This window comes from Bos taurus, chromosome 12, assembly GCF_002263795.3.
Source record: "Bos taurus isolate L1 Dominette 01449 registration number 42190680 breed Hereford chromosome 12, ARS-UCD2.0, whole genome shotgun sequence".
NCBI classification, from domain to species: domain Eukaryota; kingdom Metazoa; phylum Chordata; class Mammalia; order Artiodactyla; family Bovidae; genus Bos; species Bos taurus.
Genome location: NC_037339.1, coordinates 4,320,774 through 4,342,813, shown reverse-complemented (window position 1 = coordinate 4,342,813; position 22,040 = coordinate 4,320,774).

Below are 22,040 nucleotides of genomic sequence, written 5' to 3'. Positions count from 1 at the left end.
GGTGACTTTTTGAGTAAAATGGCTAGTGTAAGTGCTATATTGTGTTGCCATCAAATTCAACTACTAAGCTTTTAATGAACAGAAATGACTTAGTAGTCCATTTGTTAGCCAGTTAGAAAATAAATTCAGAAGTCAGGTCAAGTTAATAACAATACTAATAATAGCAATTTTTTTATTGAGCAATTGCCATGTGATAGACAATGTGTATGTGTGCTCAGTCACTTGGTCATGTTCAACTCTTTGCAACCTCATGGGTTGTAGCTTGCCAGGCTCCTTTGTCCTTGGGATTTTCCAGGCAAGAATACTGAGTGGGTTGCCATTTCCTCCTCCAGGGTTCTTCCCAATCCAGGGATTGAATCCATGTTTCCTGCATCTTCTGCATTGGCAGGTGGATGTTTTTTACCACTAAGCCACCTGGGTAGCCCATTTAGCAGTGTACTAGGGATTTAATCTGTAATTATTTATCTAAATTGTACAATAGTCTTATGAGTTAGGTATTATTATTAGGTTTATTATCACATTCATTATATGTCATGTAATGACATACTTCCATATATCATTACATTCATTATTATATTTTGGATTCATACATTCATTCATTTATTCAACTATTATATTCATTAATAATATATAACAACCTGTATGCAGCAAGTAGCAATACTTAGAACCAGACATAGAACAATGGACTAGTGTCAAGGCTGTATATTGTCACACTGTTTATTTAACTTACATGCAGAGTACATCATTTGAAATGTCAGTCTGGGTGAATCACAAGCTGGAATCAAGATAGACAGGATAAATACCAACAACATCAGATGAGCAGATATTACTCTAATGGCAGAAAGCAATGAGGAACTAAAGAACCTCTTGCTGAGTTTGAAAGAGGAGAGTAAAAAAGCTGGCTTGACACTCAACCTTCAAAAAATGAAAATCATGGCATCCGGTCCCATCACTTCATGGCAAATAGATGGGGAAAAAGTGGAAACAGTGTCAGACTTTATTTTCTTGGGGTCCAAAATCACTGCAGATGGTGACTGCAGCCATGAAATTAAAAGAAGCTGCTCCTTGGAGGAAAGGTTACAATGAACCTAGACAGAATATTAAAGAGCAGAGACATCACTTTACTGACAAAGGTCTGTATAATCCAAACTATGGTTTTCCAGCAATCATCTATAAATGTGAAAGTTGGACCATAAAGAAGACTGAGCATCTAAAGAATTGATGCTTTTGAAATGTGGTGCTATAGAAGATGGAGAAGGAAACGGCAACTCATTCCAGTATTCTTGTCTAGAGAATCCTGTGGACAGAAAGGCCTGTTAGGCCGCTGTCCATAGGGTCGCACAGGGTTGGACATGACTGAAGCAACTTAGCATGCATGCATGCATTGGAGAAGGAAATGGCAACCCACTCCAGTATTCTTGCCTGGAGAATCCCAGGGATGGGGGAGCCTAGTGGGCTGCCATCTATGGGGTCACACAGAGTTGGACACAACTGAAGCACCTTAGCAGCAGCAGCAGCAGCTATAGAAGACTCTTGAGAATCCCTTGGACAACAAGGAGATCAAGCCAATCAGTTCTAAGGGAAATCAACCCTGGATATTCATTTGAAGGATTGATGCTGAATCTGAAGCTCGAATACTTTGGCCACCTCATGTGAAGAGCTGACTCTGGAAAAGCCTGATGCTGGGAAAGATTGAGGGCAGGAGGAGAAGGGGATGACAGAGGATGAGATGGTTGGATGGCATCACTGACTCAATGGATATGGGTTTGAGCAAACTTTGGAGATAGTGAAGGACAGGGAAGCCTGTGTGCTGCAGTTCATGTGGTGCTTTCCTAGTGGCTCAGACAGTAAAGAATCTGCCTGCAATGAAGGAGACCAGGGTTCTATCCCTGGCTTTATTTACCAGAAAACATTTTAGGACATTTGTCTAAGTTCATTCAAACAGTAATTGGTAGAGTTATTTGGATCCATATATTCTAAGCCTTAGAATTCTTACTCTTTGCCATTATGTCTGAGTTATCTTGAGTGACACAGCAATATCATTTTTGTAAGAGTTTCCTGCTTTTTTCTTCATTCCATTTGGCAAAGACAGGTCTGTATTTGTTTAATAATATTCTCTGCACTTTTACTTCCTGAAGGACTATATGGGTTCCTAGGAAAGGAATCAGCTGGATCAGTTTAAGGAATTAAGGAATGGAAGGAAGAGGGACAAAAACAGAAGACAAGGAGCCTATATCTGGAAAGTGAAGGCTCCAGAACATCCTTGGGGTATAAATGACTTGAGAAGAAAGGCCAAAGATAATGATAAGGTAGCATGGAATTGAAAATAGGGTCCTCTTTGATAGCAAGAATTCAAGTATCCTGTGTAGTCCAGTGGTTTTACACTCCTCTTTCTCTCTCTTCCTCTGGGGATGATAATCTTGTTGGCAATGTCTTTCTTATGTTTGATTCTGCTGAGGACTCAAACAACTTATATCAGATTGAGCTTGTCTAGGTTGCCAGGATATTTAGAACAATATACTGATCACTGCATCACTGCATCCTTAAAAGATGTTGAAGCTACTGTCTAGACAGTATGGAGAGAAAAACTAAAAAAGTTCATGTACACTTAAACTAGAGGAAACAAGGAATGAAAGATTCTCTTTAGCATATCATTATCATATTAATGCCATTTTCCGTAGCAGTTGTCTCCAATTCTGAAGTGTGAAAATACAATTTTTAATGCCTTGCACTTGACTACAAAACAAAGTTTTAGTTTTGCCCTTTTTTACATTATTTTTTTAAGAAAATAAACCCAAAACTCTAATCTTAATTTTAAAACTGAAGATTGAAGTCACAGTTTTTGCATAGTAGCTCATTATTCATTAACTTGTGAACATAATATTGATATTGTTATTCATTATTGTCCATTTATATAGCAGCTTTATTAGTAGGCTAAATTAACATATCTCACAAGTATTTATTTGCTATTCTGAGAATTGAATGAGTCACTTTAAGTTGTAAAGGAAAAAAAACAGAGCCATTATTGCTTTTGTATCAGTAGATGGTAGTACTATTCTTACTGTCATGAATAATAATGATTCATAGAGCACTGCACACTTTTCCCTCTCAAAATGAGAGCTCGTATCCATGTATAGTCATCAAGATCTAGTCTATGCCCCCTCACGACCAGCTTTACAAATAGCTGTGTCTGAAAGATACATTTGTGGTTTATGTGATTGGCAGAATTCTTGAAATACAAGCCACTTTATTTGTAGGGCATTTGTGACAGGCTGCCATGAACTGAATACACAGAATCTGATGGTCAATTCCAATTCTACTTAGGTTGTATAGATATGGATGTAAAGCGATGTTAGGTCATTGTGGCTGACATGAAGCATAAAAAGCAGAGTCTTCAAGGGGTTATTCTGAATTGAAAGTGACATACAATAATAAGAAAACAATTCTAGGCAAAATGAATAGTAGCAACAAGAAACATGAAAGGAGAGAAAGGAAAAAAAGAAAGGCTAATAGTTTATTTTCTGAGGGAAGGGAAAATAGTCTCATCCTGAGGGAGTAGGAAAGGTTGAAAAAGAGTTTCTTAACATAACCCACAAGTTAAGATATAAAGTTATCCAGTTCTGGATTATTCAAATCCATATTAGCAGTCACAAAGTGCATTATTAATATTTTTGTTAGTCTATTGTATCCATTAAGACTACACATTAAAAATAAAACAACATTTCAGATATACTCGCTGGGGCAAGACACTAAGAATTAGATACAGATGTAAAATAGAACTTGCACAGGCATGCAAATGGATGTAAATTTTCTTCAGCAAGTCCTAGGTTCCCATGCCCATATGTTTAGCTTTAAAATTTAGCTTCTTTGGTGTCACAAACAATGTTTATGTCCCATCTGGGTGCAAAATATAGTGTCTAGAAGATATTATTTACAAGACTGGAGCACTGGGATTCCTGGGACATCCTGATTTTGCATTGACACACAATTATAAAAAGCAAGAGCTATTTTTCTAAAGCAGAGATTCGGGAGCATGCCAGCTCACAGACACAATGCCTCTAAGAGGGTCGGACACTGTGCTCAGTTGCTGCTAAGTTGCTAATGCTCTACTCCTTCTAAGAGTTTTTCAATTAATCTTCTAAACCAGAAATATATGCCTAGGTCTGACTAATTTTGCCCTAAGATACCAACACTTTCAGTCCTACTGCCAGCTGCCCTCAGCAATTCTGAGGTTCAAATGGACATGCAGATTTGTGTGTGTCTTTTTCCAGACCACTCTTTGGAATTTTTTTCTACCAATTTCTATAAAGGGTGAGTCATAATAGCACACCTATTAAATTTCTTAGTTTGGGAGACTACATCATTATATTAATTGTAACACAGCCCTCTAAGGGAAAAACAAAATTTCAGCAACCCTGTTTTACTTCTAAATTCATACCAGCCTGTGAAGCTGGTGATAATAGCTTTTTACCAAATTGAACTTATCAATAAAACATGAATAAATCATCTCATTATAATTCCTTCATGTAATTTTTAAAAAATCTATCAGGGAGACACAGTTATTTGGCACTTTGCCTTTATTTTTAGTTTGTTTGCTTCTGGTCTTGTTTCTGTATGTTATTTCATCTCTGCTCCAACCTATACGATTGCTCTCAGGAACCTCCAAATCTATAACTTTTCTATACTCAAGATTGTCTTCAGCCTGTTTTAATCTGTCTCCTAAAAATCCTTAAAAAAAAAATCTCAGTGAAACAGCTAGAAATAATGTTTAAGCAGACATCTAGGTGCCATGGTATAGCCAAGGTGACACATAAAATTAACCATCACAACTTTGTTCTAGCTATTTTGATAATTATGTCTCTTTGAAATTAAAGAATAATAGTGAGACGTGATGGCAAAACTACCTAAAAAAACAAAATGCAAAAATATATTTTTATGGAGCATCACCTAAAATTTATTTTAATCCAGGACTTTTTTTTAATGTTAGCAAAATAAAACTTGAATACTGTATAGAAATGATAGGGCTTCCATGGTGGCTCAGATGGTAAAGAATCTGCCTGCAATGCAAGAGACCTGGGTTTGATCCCTGGGTTGGGAAGATCCCCTGAAGAAGGGATTGGCTGCCACCTCCAGTATTCTTTACTGGACAGAGGAGACTGGCAGGATATAGTCCATTGGTTTATGAAGACCTGGGCACAACTGACGGAGAAGGCAATGGCACCCCACTCCAGTACTCTTGCCTGGAAACTCCCATGGACAGAGGAGCCTGGTGGGCTGCAGTCCATGGGGTCGTTAGGAGTTGGACACGACTGAGCGACTTGACTTTCACTTTTCGCTTTCATGCATTGGAGAAGGAAATGGCAACCCACTCCAGTGTTCTTGCCTGGAGAATCCCAGGGACGGGGGAGCCTAATGGGCTGCCGTCTCTAGCGTCGCACAGAGTCAGACATGACTGAAGCGACTTAGCAGCAGTAGCAGCAGCAGGGCACAACTGAGTAACACACATATAGAGATGGTAAGTACAGAGGTTAAAGGCAACTTTCAAGGTACAAGCATGAGATAAACACAGTAAACCAAGGTGAAAACATGAAAGGGATTAACTTCAATTGACACAACAATACAAATAATACAATAAAATGAAAAAATGTCAAACCCCTTCCTTTACCCTCAAGTCTTTGTTCAAATTTTGTCTGTATTGGATTACTATTTAAAATTATGACTGACCCTTCTTCTGTCATAGCATTTCTCAATTCCTCCTCTGTGCTATGATTTCTTTCTCTCTTACAATTTCTCAACATACTGTATAATTTATTTGTCTGCTTATTGTTTATTGTATGTATTTCCTCAATATAAAGCAAATTCAAAGAGGACCGATGTCATTGCACAATTTCTTTACTGATATGGTCTTGTATCTAGAACAGTGTACATAGAATATGCTCAATACATATTTGTTGAATAAATGAACATATACATTATCTGAACAGCAGCCACCCAATCAAATCATGTCACTTTCTACATTTTCAACTGCAATATCAAATTTCATTTTTTCTCATGACTTACAAAGTCATGCATGAATTGCTTCCACTTTTCTCAAGTATTTCATCTCACACTGCTCTTCCCTCCCAACTAGACTGACTTTCTTTCTGTTTCTCACATATGCCAAATTTGCTCATGCCTGGGGCCATTTGTTCAAGCTGGCCCCACTGCCTGGAATCCACTCCAGAAAATCTTTGATCTTTGCCAAATAGTTTTGTTATTCAGATTTTGGCAGACATGTTACCTCCTTAGCAAAACATTTTCTGGCTACCCAATCTAAAAGAGCCACCCTGTTACTTGACAGAACTGCATCCTATTTTAATTATTTGCATACTATTCATCATTAGCTGATTTTTTTCAGTTTTTCTTTGTTCTATTTTCTGTCTCCTTTACTGGCATACAAGAGTAACAAGCACGAGGATCCAGTCATGTTTTTCTCTTTTGAATCCCCAGTGCCTTGAAGAGTTTTTGACACAGAGTTCAGTTCAGTTCAGGCATGCAGTTGTGTCTGACTCTTTGTGACCCCAAGGACTTCAGCCGCTAGACCTCCCTGTCCATTACCAACTCCCGGAGCTTACTGAAACTCATGTCCATTGAGTTGGTGATGCCATCCAACCATCTCATCCCCTGTTGTCCCCTTCTCCTTCTGCCTTCAATCTTTCCCAGCATCAGGGTCTTTTCCAATGAGTCAATTCTTCATATCAGGTAGCCAAAGTATTGGAGTTTCAGTTTCAGCATCAGTCCTCCCAATGAATATTCAGGATTGATTTCCTTTAGGATTGACTGGTTTGATCTCCTCACAGTCCAAGGGAGTTTCAAGAGTCTTCTCCAACACCACAGTTCAAAAGCATCAATTCTCCAGTACTCAGCTTTCTTTATAGTCCAACTCTCATATCCATACATGACTACTGGAAAAATAATAGCTTTGACTAGACAGACCTTTTTTTGGCAAAACACATCTCTGCTTTTTAATATGCTGTCTAGGTGGGTCATAGCTTTTCTTCCAAGGAGAAAGTGTCTTTTAATGTCATGGCTACAGTCACCATCTGCAGTGATTTTGGAGCCCAGAAAAATGAAGTCTGTCACTGTTTCCATTATCTCCCCATCTATTTGCCATGAAGTGATGGGACCAGTTGCTATGATCTTAGTTTTCTGAATGTTGAGCTTTAAGCCAACTTTTTCACTCTCCTCTTTCACTTTCATCAAGAGGCTCTTTAGTTCTTCTTCACTTTCTGCCATAAGGGTGGTGTCATCTGCATATCTGAGATTGTTGATTTTTTTCTTGGCAATCTTGATTCCAGCTTGTGCTTCTTCCAGCCCAGCGTTTCTCATTATATACTCTGCATACAAGTTAAACAAGCAGGGTGACAATATACAGTCTTGACGTACTCCTTTTCCTATTTGGGACAAGTCTGTTGTTTCTTGTCTAGTTCTGACCGTTGCTTTCTGACCAACATACAGATTTCTCAAAAGGCAGGTCAGGTGGTCTGGTATTCCCATCTCTTTCAGAATGTTCCACAGTTTATTGTGATCCACACAGTCAAAGGCTTTGGTGTAGTCAATAAGGAAGAAGTAGATGTTTTTCTGGAACTCTATTGCTTTTTTTGATGATCCAGTGGATGTTGGCAATTTGATCTCTGGTTCCTCTGCCTTTTCTAAAACCACCTTGAACATTGGAAATTTATGGTTCACGTACTGTTGAAGCCTGGCCTGGAGAATTTTGAGACTTTCTTTGCTAGTGTGTGAGATGAGTGTAATTGTGTGGTAGTTGGATCATTCTTTGGCACTGCCTTTCTTTGGGGTTGGAATGAAAACTGACCTGTTCCAGTCTTGTGGGCACTTCTGAGTTTTCCAGATTTGCTGGCGTATTGAGTGAAGCACTTTCACAGCATCATCTTTGAGGATTTGAAATAGCTCAACTGGAATTCCATCACCTCCACTAGCTTTGTTCATAGTGGTGCTTTCTAAGGCCCACTTGACTTCACATTCCAGGATGTCTGGCTGTAGGTGAGTGATCACACCATTGTGGTTATCTGGGTCATGAAGATCTTTTTTGTATAGTTCTTCTGTGTATTCTTGTCATCTCCTATTAACATCTGCTTCTGTTAGGTCCATACCACTTCTGTCCTTAATTTGACATATAGTAGATGCTCAATAAATATTTATGAAATACATAAATATATCTGACAACTCAAGTCTTTAATGTATTAACACTTTCAATATATTCTCACTGTTTAATCAATTATACTAGTTAGGTAAACTAACATGTTTTAGTGATGACTCTTTGATATGAATTATAGGAATATAAAAAAAATTACATGACATATTACTGGAAGCAGCAACTTCTAAATCCTGGCCACCCTGATCTGCTCAAGGATATAAAGTATTATATAATCAAACAACAAAAGATAAAGCCATTTATTGAGGTCTATACTTGTGATATAAACAAAAGGAGTATAAACCACTTCAGCTTGACAACACAGTTCAGAAATGGTGAAGCATGTTTTAGACTTTTCAGCTTCTCACCATGGCCCATGTTTCCTTCCCATCAAAACTGATCTCATGGTACGAACATGTTTCCATACTGGTCTATGTCCTGTTATCTAAAATAACATGTCAGTATTTTCAATTCTTCATTGCTGCAGTAGTCTCCCCCTTTACTGCTCCATCAAAGATCAGGTTTTTCAGCTAGAATTTTGACAAAAAGAAAGTTACACAATGTTCCTATAATCATACTTATCAAAAGTGATAAATGGAGGCAGGAGATGCTTTTTATATAGGGCAGTGACTTATGAGATCCAAGAAATTGACTATACAAATATCCTAAGTAAATATTTTGCAATATAAAAAAATGTAGGGCAGCATGAGACAGCACTAACAGAATTGCTATACTCTTTTTGCTTAGGTAGGGCAAAAGTTGGGATATTTAGTTAAATATTTATAAAAGAAATACAATTTCAGTTACTTTAGAGAATGCATAGGACTCATAATTCAATTTATGGAACATGAAACTGTTAGTCACTCAGTTCTATCTGGCTACTTATGACCCATGGATCATAGACTACCAGGCTCCTTAGCATGAAATTCTCCTGGGAAGAACACTGGAGGTGGCAGCCATTCCCTATTCCAGGAGATCTTCCCAACCCATGGATCGAACCCCAGTCTCCTATATTTCAGACAGATTCTTCTCCATATGAGCCATCAGGGAAGCCAACTCAATTCATATGGTAGAGTAAATAATAAATATTTGCTGAATGCAATGAGATTAGGAAGTATATACATTAAATTATCTTTAAATAAAAATTAAAAGAGCTTGGATATTTGAAATATTAAATGAATCAAAATTAAATAAATTTTCAAAAAGAAAGTGAACTGAACTTAAAGCAGACAACAATAATGAAAGTTATCTGTTATTTCAGAGGTGAAATTTGAACATGTATTAATTAAGAGTAAATTGAATCTGTTTGAGAGAAACCATGCTACTAAAGGGATGCTGGCTTTTATAGAACAAAAGAGAAAGAAAAAGTATGAAAAGGATAATGAGGAAGATAAAGGATTCATAAGAGTGTTATATACACAATTCTAAGGAACTGTAGATAAATTTTGTACAGCTAGCCAGCTGGGCAAAGAAGCAAGTGACCTCATAATGGTAAACAAACCTTATGATATGAAATATATGTGATATCTTTCTCAATAGCTCAAAAAATAAGCTGATAATATTGATACTCATTTACCCTAAATTTGAATGTGCTTTTCATCTCTTGTAATAGAAAGTAAATTTTTAAGAGAGTTACTTTCCTATCCCAACTCTTACTAAAGCAAACAAAACACCCATTTTAGTGTCACCATGAAAAATTTAATTTTCTTTTATAAATTTGAGGCATTTTACCAAGTTTGTTTTAATAAAGGATAGCTCAGTGATGTATCAATGTTATACCAAAGTTAGAAATTATGGTTAACAGAAGTCATTGATCTCTGAAATTATAGTCACAATTCATACTTTTTTCTCTTTACATCCAAAGATGTTTTTTGCTTGCTTTCTAAAAGAAAGTCTATGTGAACTGCTTTGATTTAGAAATATGCCAGATCCATGGAAATATGAAAATAAACTATAGAAATATGCATAGGACTCATAAAAGATGAGTTATTTTTAAAATGCACACAAAAAATACACGGTCCTTTCCTTCTTATTGATTGAGATACTATCCAGAAAACAGACATGAAGGGAGTTCTTGGCTCTAAATAATCTGAAGTTCTAAGAAATAGAATGGGTGTGAAGATAAGCTGAAGAGAAAGAGAAAGGTATACTTGGGAATTAAGGATGATTTAAACACTTGTTTTATAAGAACAGACAGTGAAGCCTAACTACACTGAAGCATCTACAGGGGAATCATCTAGAAATGAGCTGACTGATGGCACAGCACAGGTGTCATATTCAAGAGAGATTCTAAAACAGTTTTCAGAAGACAAAGACTTATTCAGATTGTCTGTCAATTCTTCTACTTGAGAAAGAGCCTGTTAGGAGATTGAGCTGCTGATTTTGATATACATCTTCATTCATTCATTCATTTAATAACTATTTATTAAAAACCTATCAAGTGCGCTGAACAAAGCATAAGTAAATCAGTGCTTTCATGAAGCATATGTTTCAGTAGGGTGGAAAGACAAGAAACAAGGTGAGTAAAAAAGCAGTAGGTTGCCTAATTACATGCACTAAAAATACAACAAAACAAAAAAAAAAATTAAGGCCAGAAAGAAAATATGTAATGTAAAGCGTATGAAGGAATATGAAATTTTAGGTAGGAGTCCAGGCAAAGCCTCTTTGGGAGGGAAATTTCTGTGGAGACTTGAAGGGCATAAAAGAGGAAGGGCATTATAAGCAGAGGAAAAAGTAATTGTGTAGTTTCTGTTCATTTAAACTTCAGCTATTTTTTTTTTTTGAATTTTATTTTTTTATTTTTATTTTATTTTTTTTAGATTCTTTTTTTTTAAATTTTATTTTATTTTTAAACTTTAAAATATCGTATTAGTTTTGCCAAATATCGAAATGAATCTGCCACAGGTATACCCGCGTTCCCCATCCTGAACCCTCCTCCCTCCTCCCTCCCCTACCCTCCCTCTGGGTCGTCCCAGTGCACCAGCCCCAAGCATCCAGTACCGTGCATTGAACCTGGACTGGCGACTCGTTTCATACATGATATTATACATGTTTCAATGCTATTCTCCCAAATCTCCCCACCCTCTCCCTCTCCCACAGAGTCCATAAGACTGATCTATACATCGGTGTCTCTTTTGCTGTCTTGTACACAGGGTTATTATACACGTTTTACCAGTGAGGAAACTCTGGCTTAAAGAAATAAATTTCTAAGCTCTAAAAGCTAATTAATGATACAGCCAAGATCTAAACTGAAGGAAACCCTAAATCCAGAGTAGAGTTCTAAATATATAAATGGCCTTCTTTTACATTTCTTTAATTGTATCCTCTCCACTACTTTTCTCTTTCTAAACCATTAGGTAAGATCACCCTATAACAACAATATATTTTCCTCTCATTTTGTTACTCTCTCAAGTTTCCACCTTTTACTTCTTTACTAGCTAGAAAATATCACTTTATTACTTCTTTTGATGAAGTACATTTTCTCTCCTATCTCCAGCTCATTCTCTCCTGTCTCCAGCTCATCAGGTGTAGATCTGCCAAACTTGGGTCCTTGAAATTTGATTTCTCTTCTTGGAAAGATACACACCACCTTTCACGTATCAAATACAACAGGCTTTTCTGAGTCTTTATCTTTCTTGATCTCATTAAAGTAATAACTAAGAGCACATGATTCCTGACACTGGAAACAGCTACGTTTGAATCATGGGTCTGTCACTTCCAAGCTAGGATCGAAAAACGGATGCCTAATACTCTAATACATACTCATCTCCCTAATTGTAATTGGCTTATTAATACTACCTCTGTGTGTTCGTTTTGATCCCTCAATAAAGCTTAGAAAATATAAATAGGAAGAACTACCTTTTTTTACCCCTTGAAACTCCTCTTTCTTTTTCTTTTTTAACTCCCTGACATACATTTATTAAATTCTTCACTGAAAACTCTACCAACTTTTCTGATTCTTCTTCCTTTGACACTACCTGTACTCGAGTCTTGGCAAAAGTTCTGTCCTTGGACTGCTTTTTTCTTTTCTGAAAAAAGTGCTATGCTCTGTGATATCATTCGCTATCAAAGCACCAACTGTCACCTTTAGGCAGAGGACTTCCAAATCAACTCCTGTCATATGTCTTCTCTCTGAAGTGTCAAACCCATACTCCCAAATGCCTCCTAAACATCTTCACTCTGGTTTTATGCCATCAAATCAAAATCATAACCTACAGATAAAAATGAGAAAAAGCAAGATTCTCCCTTCCAAATCAGTTCCTTTTCTTGCTCTCCACATTTCATATTTTTAATGCTACTTTTCTGTCTTTCACAAAAATTTGAAATTTTGATGTTGACCCTTCCATTATCTAACTGGTCTTATTAAGGATGTTTAATATTAAAACTGCAAAGCAACTGGGGGCTTTATTATTTCATTGATTGTCACAGGTGAATAAATATACAAGAGATACACAGCTAGATGGGGAGAGTAAGAATGAAAACCAAGGTTTACACATTCCTAGGCCACAGATGTCTCCTATATAGAAACTTGAATCTGTTGCCAGTTTTAGATAATTTCGTTCCCAGACTGTCTGTTAATTATCAAATTAACTAATGCTACCTACTCTTTGTTTCCTTATTTGTAGTATCTCTATAGCTGTCAAACTAGTTTCATTTTGAAACATGTACCGAGAAATGAAAGTTTCTTAAGATATCTCAGTTCTGGTAGAAAACACATGTATACCTGTGGTGGATTCATTTTGATGTTTGGCAAAACTAATACAATTATGTAAAGTTTAAAAATAAAATAAAATTAAAAAAAAAAAAATCAATATTTCTGTTTTCTTAGTGATTAATGAAGCTCATTTATAGTGAGTCATATGTACTAGGAATTAAGATTACCGGGAGAAATGACAACCTCAGATATGCAGGTGATAGCACTCTAATGGCAGAAAACAAAGATAAACTAAAGAATCTCTTGATGAGGGTGAAAGAGGAGAGTGAAAAAGCTGGTTTAATACTCAACATTCAAAAAACTAAGATCATGGTGTCTGGCCCCATCACTTCATGGCAAATAGAGGGGGAAAAATGGAAACAGTGACAGACTATTTTATTGGGCTCCAAAGTCACTGCAGACAGTAACTGTAGCCATGAAATTAAAAGACGCTCCTTGGAACAAAAGCTGTGGCAAACCTAGAGAGCATATTAAGAAGCATAGACATCACTTTGCTGACAGAAGTCTGTACAGCCAAACCTATGACTTTTCCAGTAGCCATGTGTGGATGTGAAATTTGGACCATAAAGAGGTTGAATGACAAAGAATTGATGCTTTCTAACTGTGGTGCTGGAGAAGACACATGAGACTCCCTCGCATTGCAAGGAAATCAAACTAGTCCATCCTAAAGGAAATCAGTCCTGAATATTCATTGGAAGGACTGATGCTGTAGCTGAAGCTCCAATACTTTGGCCACTGGATATGAAGAGATGACTCATTGGAAAAGATCCAGATGAGGGGATAGATTGAGGGCAGGAGAAAAAGAGGTGGTAGAGGATGAGATGGTTGGATGGCAGCACCAACTCAATGGACATGAGCTTAAGGAAACTCCAGAAGATATCAAAGGACAGAAAACCTTGGTATGCTACAGTCTATGGGGTTTCAAAGAGTCAGAAATGACAGTGATGGAACACAACAATGTACTAGGAACATAAACAGACCCTACAACCATCATCCTGTTTAATCTTTACAGCAAAGTGTGATATTTTTCATGAGATACCTTTCACACATTTATAGAAATTTAATGCAACCCATATTGCCTACTTCATAAACTGCAGAACTGGAATCTGATGGTTTGTTTAACACCAAAGTTCTTTGAAAGGTGAAACCATCTGCTTTTCCAAATTTGCTACTGAGTGTATACTGAGGCTGAGTCCGCTGTTCATGAAAAAGTTCCAACTATTTAATTCATTTATGTGTTTTGATATATTACTTGGAATGCATCCCTTGCCTTTCACATATACATGTTTCCAAATCTACTAAATGTTGAGAGTCATCAAAATAACTAGACCCCAGAATCTTTGTGATTTTAAAACTCCTATGGTCACCTTTTCACCAGTAAAAGCATGGTGGTCAGTCTTATGTATATAAATACTTGCATATAAACTGAAATAGACATGTAGTGTCAACCAAACCATCTGATAGTCTTGAAAGTGTTACAAAATTCTGAGAAAAGACATAAACACATAGCAAAAGCAGAATGTCATGATTTACTGAAGCATGTGAGGTCAAGTAATATCAGCATGGCTTAATTATCAATAATAGTACTTGTGCCCCTGCAAGACACTAAGTATTGTGAGGGATAGATGGCAAAGTGGAGAAGACATAGTTCTTACTCTTGCTAAGCTCACAGTATAATATAAATAAAAGACCCACAGAACCAGAATAGATCAAGCTATACAAGGTTAAGTGCAAAAATTATGTACTGAGTAAGGAACATTGTGAATTCCTTTGGTCACGTATGGCTCCCCAGAGCTATTTACTTTTCAAGGCAGGTGAGAGTTCTTCCTGTGTCTATACAACTTAGCCTAGATATTTCATTATATCCTTCTCTTCTTTCCCTTATACTATGATTTATTAATAACTACAACCTATCCTTCAGGAAACTCTGACACCTGCATAAACAACTAGACCCTGCCTCATATTTATGGATGGATGCTTGAAAGTTTAGGTGCAGCACTATAAGAACTGGTTATTTTATCTTTTCAGTAAGTTAATTATATATATATATATCCTTACCTTTCAGAATATTATTTATTGGCTTCCTCAGGTACAATGGTGTTCCAGAAGTCAATATATCAAATAGCTGTATATCCTCTAACTATCCCTCTTTGATTTAGTTAGAGACTTCCACATATTGTAATGCTACTTCAGGATAACAGGGCACAGTTTTTTCCCATTAGTAACAAAAGCAATTACTCAGAGAGCAACACAGTGTCTTCATTCTGCCTCTGTTCTGTTATTAAAGTTCCACTTTTATGAGAAACTGCCGATCTCAGAAATTGCTAGCTTATTGTAGTTGCCCAGTGATTCACTTAATTTCTGAAGTGAAACCTGTTTAATTATGCCATAATTGTGATTTATGTACTTTTATGAATTTTAGTTATTTCAAGACTGCAAGAATATGGTTCATATGTTTTGAAGGAGAAGCTGTTAATTCTCTGGTGATCCCTGAGAGTTAGAGAAATTCCCAACTCTTCCTCCAGCACTGCTTCTCTCAGTCTTGGTTGTCAAACAGTATGTGTTTATTCTTTTGTTTTCACCACGCGTCCTTGTTCTCAGGATATTGCAGTGTTGAAGATAGTCTTTCATCCGGAACCTGAGCGAACATGTGCTTCCTTGATTTCCTGAGTAGTCTGTCCTTGTGTGTGCTTTCCCGTTTTAGACACATACAATGCAGCTGATCACGTTAATCATTAGTTCTTTCATGTCTCTCTCTGACAATGACTCCTTAACAGGAGCGACTATGTCCTCGCCGTTACTTTGTACAATCGGGTGAATGAAGTTTTTCTGACGGTCTTTCAGCACTTCTTTATTGCTTTCACTGTCATTGTCCTGCCAATTCCTTTTGCTTCTTCCAAGTCATATTGTTACTCTCGCTAACCCCCTGCTTTCCCAAGGTATCAGTCTCATGAAATTATATATACTAGCATGGTGAGATGGAGAAGGCAATGGCACCCCACTCCAGTACTCTTGCCTGGAAAATCCCATAGATGGAGGAGCCTGGTAGCCTGCAGTCCATGGGGTCGCGAAGAGTCGGACACGACTGAGCGACGTCCCTTTCACTTTTCACTTTCATGTATTGGAGAAGGAGATGGCAACCCACTCCAGTGTTCTTGCCTGGAGAATCCCAGGGACCGGGGAGCCTGGTGGGCTACCGTCTATGGGGTCGCACAGAGTCAGACATGACTGAAGCGACTTAGCAGCAGCAGCAGCATGGTGAGAATAGGAGTCTGTGTTTTTTTCTGTTTTTGTTTTTTTTTAAATTTCCTTGGCACAAATCAAAACAATATTGACATTTTAATAGTAATAACATAAGTTAGAGCGACGTTTGTCATTGGACTCTCATGTATCACATTTATTCCTCTCTCCTCTTTGTCTATGTTGAATATCTTTTAACATATTTCTCTTTCTAGATTTTCTCTCCTTCAATTTCTACCACTTTCTCATCTAATTTTCCATTTTATTCTTTTTCAAGCTTTCATTTTTAAAAATTTTTCTCTTAATATGCCAGCTGCTCTGCTAATTTATAAGCCTTAATATCTTTTATGGCACATATGGATACATGTAGCCATGTGATTACAGCCCAGTTTTCTGAAGTTTATATATCAACTACTCTGTAATCCCTAGTGTTCACTCAAGCTAAGTAAACTAAAATATTATTTTGCTTTCAAAACAGTTTTCAAGCTTTTTCTTGGGATTTTTGCCTGGGAAATAAAACTCCCTCCTTATAATTCAGTCACTGGCATTAGTCATGCTCCAAATCAAAAGGGTCTGTGAGAATCATTGCAATGCTGCTCAAATAATTCTTAGCATGACTTTCAAATTCTTTCTGAAAAATCCTGTCCATCAATTGAGAAGGTCTTGTATATTAGCAAAAATATGAATAAATTTCTGATTAAAGCTTGAATGAAGAAGAGCAATAAGTCTCTGGATTTTGTAGAAGCAGAACACATCTGGAGGGTGGAGAGGGGGCTAGTATAATCATGTTCACAGTATAAAGTTAGAAAACCACAAATCTTAGGATATACTGTATCCTGTTCACGGGAAACAGCTATTTATTAACTCAAGGTTCTGGTTGTTGATGGTATTCAGTAATGATTAAAATTTATTTTCCAATGGTGATTCCTCATGTTGGAGCTATTACAAAATGAGATCATTTTTTTAAATTTATTGAATATTATGAATCAATTTTGTTTTTTGCAAACTGTTTACTGACCCTTAATTTTTTGAGGAATCTCATGCCCTTTTCCATAGCGACTACACAGATTCCCACTAACAGTGTGCAAGCATTTCGTTTTCTCCACAACCTGACCACATTTCCATTTGATGTCACTTTGTTGATAGCCATTTTGACAAGTAAGAGGTATTATCTCATTCTAACTTTGATTTGCATTTCCCTGATAATTAGTGATATTAAGTACATTTTAAAATGTCTGTTGAACATCTCTTCTTTGGAAAAATGTCTATTCAGGCGATTGTCCAGTTTTTGTTTTTTTAATCAGATTTTTTTTTCTTTTTCTTTGATATTGAGTTGGTTGAGTTCTTTATATATTTGGGGTATTGATCTTTTTTTTCAAATAGATCATTTACAAATCACTTTTTCCATTAAGTAGTTCTTTTTTTAAGTCCCCATCGCTGTTTATTGAAAAGACTGTCTTTTCTCCACTTTGTAATCTTGACTCCTTGTCATTGATTAGCTCCTTAGTTATTATATAAGCATGAGTTTTATTTCTGAGCTCTCTAATTCTGTTCCATTAATCTATGTGTCTTAGTTCCAATACCATATTGTTTTTATTACTGTAGTTTTGTAGTATAGTTTAAAATCAAGACATGTAATACTTCCAGCTTTTTTTTTTTTTTTTTTACATTGTGTTGATTCTTCAGGGTCTTTTGTGTGTCCATACACATTTTAGAAGTTCTTCCTCTAGTTTTATGACAAATGTCACTGGCATTTTGATATGGATTGAATTGAATGTGTATATTGCTTTGTGTAGCATGTGCATTTTAATAATGTTAATTCTTCAAGTCTATGAGCACTGAATATACCTCCTTTTATTTGTGCTGTCTTCAGTTTCTTTCATCAGCCTCTTATAGTATTCAGAATATAGGTTTTTCACCTTCTTGGTTATGTTTATTCCTACATATTGTATTCTTTTCTTTGGGAGGATTGTAAATGATATTGTTTTCTTCATTTTTTTCTGATATTTTGTAATTAGGATATAGAAATGCAATAGATTTTTGTGTCTTAATATTGCATTCTGAAACTACTAAATTTATTTATTAGTTTTAATATTTTTTGTAGAATTTCTATGGTTTACTACATATGCTACTATGTCATCTAAAAATAGAAATATCTTTACTTCTTCCTTTCCTATTTATATAAGTTTCATTCCTTTTTCTTCTCTAAATGTTGTGACTAGGACTTTCAGTACTATGTAAATAAAAGTGACAAGATTGGGCAGCCTTGTCTTGCTCCTCACCTTATTGGAAAAACTTTCATCATTCTCCATAGGGCATAATGATAGTTGTGAGTTTGTAATATACGGCCTTTATTAGTTGAAATATGCTCCTTTTATGCCCACTTTTTCAAAAGTTTTGACCATAAATAAGTGCCAGATCTTTTCAAATGCTATTTCTGCATCTGCTAGATGATCATATGATGTTAATCTTTATTTTTGTTAATATAGTGTATTATGTTGATTAATTTGTGAATATTGAAGCATCTTTGCATCTCTGGGATAAGTCTCATTTGATTATGGTGTATGATCCTGTTAATATATTGTTGAATTTAGCTTGCTAGTACTTTATTAAAGACATGAAAATGTTTATGTTCATTAGGAATATCAGCCTGTCATTTTCTTGTCTTTTTTTTTTCCCCCTTTTAGTCTTGATCTGGTTTTGGTATTATAGTATTATTGGCTTTCTAGAACAAATGTAGGAGTAACACTCCAGGTTTTTTAGAATTTTTTGAGCAGGAAAAATATTATCTCTTTAAATATTTGGTAGAATTCACCTTTGAAGCCATCTGCCCCTGACTTTCATTTCTGGGGATTTTTATTACTGATTCAATTTCAATAATTGTAATCAGCCTATTCAGATTTTTTATTTCCTTCTGATTTAGCTTTAGAAAATGGCATGTTTCTTGGAATTTAATCATTTCTATAAACTGCCCAATTTTTTGGTGTATAATTGTTCATAATGATCTCTTTTTATCTTTGTATTTCTGTCCTGTTGGTTTTAACTTCTTCTCTTTTATTCACAATTTTATACATTTGGATAATCTCTAATATTCTGAAGTCTGGCTAAAGCTTTTCTTTTCTTTTTTTAAATTATCTTCAAACAATTAGCTCTTAATTTTACTAATCTTTTATTACTTTTTTTTTTCATTGTTTCTTTTTTGCTCTATGATCTTTATTATTTCTTATACTAACTTTAGGCTTTGTTCTTCTGTTTCTACTTCCTGTAGATGTCATGTTAAATTGCTTTTTTGGGATATTTTTGTTTCTGGAGCTACGTCATTGTCATTATAAACTTCTCCCTTAGAATTGTTTCTGCCACATCTCTAGATTTTGTAACACTGTTTGTATTCTCATTTGTCTCCCAAGGTATTTGTTTGTTTCTTCTTTGATTTTTTTCATTGACCCATTAGTTGTTTAACAGCATGTGGTTTAGCCTCCACATGTTTGTTTATTTGTTTCCAATTTTCTTCTTGTAATTGACTTCTAGTTTCATAACACTGTGGTCAATAAAGATTTTTGACTTGATTTTGACCTTCTTAAATTTATTGAGAATTGTTTTATGAACTAGCATGTGGTCTCTTTTAGAGAATGTTCCACGTCCATTTCAAAAAAAAAAAAAAAACTCATTCTACTGTTTTTGAACATATTGTTCTGTATATCTCCATTAAGTTCATTTGGCAAAATATATTGTTTAAGGCTAATGCTTTCTTATTGATTTTCTGTTTGCATGATCTATTCATTGATGTAAACTGGTGTTAAAGTCACTTACTATATTATGCTACTGCCTATTTTTCCTTCTATGCCTGTTAAAATTTGCTTTAGGTGTTCAGATGTTCCATAAGTGTTTTATGCTCTGCTTGACTTAATTATTTCATTGTTATATAATATCCGTCTTTGTTTCTTGTCATAGTTTTTTTCAGATTTTTATCTTTTTTAAACCTTATTTTCTCTTGGTATGTAGCTGATTAAAAAACAATGTTGTGATGGTTTCAGGTGAATAGCAAAGGGACTCAGACATACATATTTTACTTTGAAGTATATTTTGTCTGATAAGTTCAGTTGAGTTGCTCAGTAGTGTCCGACTCTGTGACCCCATGGACTGCAACACACCAGGGCTCCCTGTCTATCACCAACTCCCAGAGCTTGCTCAAACTCATGTCCATCAAGTCTGTGATGCCATCCAACCATCTCATCCTCTGTCGTCCCCTTCTCTTTCAGCCTTCAATCTTTCTCAGCATTGGGGTCTTCTCCAATGAGTCAGTTCTTCGCAACTGGTGGCCAAAGTATTGGAGTTTCAGCTTCAGCATCAGTCCTTCCAATGAATATTCACGACTGATTTCCCTAAGGATTGACTGGTTGGCTCTCCTTGCATTCCAAGGGACTCTCAAGAGTCTTCTCCAACACCACAGCTCAGAAGCATCAGTTATTTGGTGCTCAGCTTTCTTTATAGTCCAACTCTCACATCCGTATAAGACTACTGGAAAAACAATAGCTTTGACTAAATGGACCTTTGTCAGCAAAGTGAACATCTCTGCTTTTTACTGTGCTGTCTAGGTTGGTCATAGTTTTTCTTCCAAGGAGGAAGCATCTTTTAAATTCATGACTTTAGTCACCCTCTGCAGTGATTTTGGAGCTCAAGAAAGTAAAGTCTGTCACTGTTTCCATTGTTTACCCATCTATTTGCAATGAAGTGATGTGGCAGGATGCCATGATCTTAGTTTTCTGAATGTTGAGTTTTAATTCAACTTTTTCACTTTCCTTCTTCACTTTCATCAAAAGGTTCATTAGTTCCTCTTCACTTTCTGCCATAAGGGTGGTGTCATCTGCATATCTGAGGTTATTGATATTTCTCCCCCTGGCAATCTTAATTCCAGCTTGTGTTTCAACCAGCTGGGAATTTCGCATGATGTAATCTGCATATAAGTTAAATAAACAGGGTGACAATATACACTCTTGACATACTCCTTTCCCAAAATGGAACCAGTCTATTGTTCCATGTCCAGTTCTAACTGTTGCTTCTTGACCTGCATACAAATTTCTCAGGAGGCAGGTAAGGTGGTCTGGTATTCCCATCTCTTAAAGACTTTTCCACAATTTGTTGTGATCCACACAGTCAAAGGCTTTGGTATAGTCAATAAAGCAGAAGTAGATGTTTTTCTGGAACTCTCTTGCTTTTTCAATGATCCAATAGATGGCAATTTGATTGCTGCTTCCTCTGCTTTTTCTAAATCCAATTTGAACATCTGGAAATTCATGGTTCACATACTGTTGAAGCCTGACTTGGAGAATTTTGAGCATTACTTTGCTAGCGTGTGAGATGAGTGCAGCTGTGCAGTAGTTTGAACATTCTTTGGGATTGCCTTTCTTTAGGATTGGAATGAAAACTGACCTTTTCCAGTCCTGTGGCCACTGCTGAGTTTTCCATATTTGCTCGTGTATTGAATGCAGCCCTTTTAACAGCTTCATCCCCAAGGGGAAAAAAAAGTGCAAGAATAAAAAATGGTTGTCTGAGGCGGTCTTACAAATAGCTGAGAAAAGAAGAGAAGCTAAAGCCAAAGGAGAAAAGGAAAGACATAGTCATTTGAATGTAGAGCTCCAAAGAATAGCAAGGAGGGATAAGAAAGCCTTCCTCAGTAATCAGTGCAAAGAAATAGAGGAAAACAATAGAATGGAAAAGTAGAGATTTTGTCTAAGTGTTAATACTCCACTTTTTTTTTCTCTTTTTTCCATTTACATTTGCTTCTTTCTGCCATTGCATCACATTTAGTTGGCAGCTGATTTTAGAATTTGCTGTCACATAGGAAAATATATAATGTTGGATGTTGGTTATATTGTTGCTGGAAATTTGAAT